Genomic DNA, 1,047 nt, shown 5'->3' with positions numbered 1-1,047 from the left:
CTGTGATTCTATGATTCCTGGAAACAGCCTTTGGAAGCCGGTTCCTTGGGGAAACATTCCCGTTCTCTCCAGTCTTTCCAACCACAAGGAATTAGAGCCAACATGGGAGAGGAGCTCCAGCCAGCCCCGACCCAGGCATCCCCTGACAGCCCACCTCAGGCTGAGCAGCCCCACGGCCTCGGGAACCCCCCCATGGGGCTCAGCATTGCCCCCCATTCCCGCAGCACGTCCCAGCCTCCTGTCCCTAAAGCCGAGGGGGTTCCCAGCAGCACAAGCTGGTGTTGAGGCCGGGGCACAGCCCCAGGGTCTGCCCAACATCGGGAGGGGGGAGAACTCCCCCCTTGCCCCAGCACCGCGTCTGTCACACCTGCCTTGAGCCTTCTGCAGCGCCTCCAACGCAGCCGCGGCCCTGCAGCGGTCGCAGCATCCTTCCTGCAGCTCAGGGGTAGTTCGGGTACGTGAAGGGTGTAAAAAGCATAAACATGAGTATGAAACAGTCTCCCTTCAGTTCTCCTCTCGCCACGCTGCAGGCAGCCCAGCAGCACCCTCCCGGGGCTGACACGCGGGGCGTTTGGAAGCCCCTGTGTCCCTGATCCGCGCAGCGGGCAGTCTGGAGTTGGTGGTGGGCAGCTTTCAGCATCCCTTGGTGACTCCAATGTTGATCTGTGCTGCGAGAGGAGAGGGCCAACACATTATCTCATTATATTTTTCCTGGCAATATATATATATTAGTAATTTGAAGACATTAACGTTTTATTTAGGGAAACACATCCATCTGTTCGTCCCTGAGACAGACAGGGAGGGATGTCTGAAGCCTCAGGTGCATTTTTTTAACCATATAACTGGGCTCCGTATGCCCAGACTCTCACCGCTTTAACTCAGCCTGACCATGCTCAGCACACCCTGAGCACCCACACGCCCCCCGAAACAAGCGGGACCCTCCGGGGCCACCCTGCACCCTGCTGAAACCCTTTCAACCAGGGAATTGGGTGTCGGGCTGTCAGCGAGGGAGGGAAGGCAGTCGGCTGGAGGAGCGGAGGTGAGTGA

Source organism: Eurypyga helias, unplaced genomic scaffold (assembly GCF_000690775.1).
Source record: "Eurypyga helias isolate BGI_N326 unplaced genomic scaffold, ASM69077v1 scaffold42830, whole genome shotgun sequence".
NCBI lineage: Eukaryota > Metazoa > Chordata > Aves > Eurypygiformes > Eurypygidae > Eurypyga > Eurypyga helias.
This window is presented reverse-complemented; position numbering follows the sequence as displayed.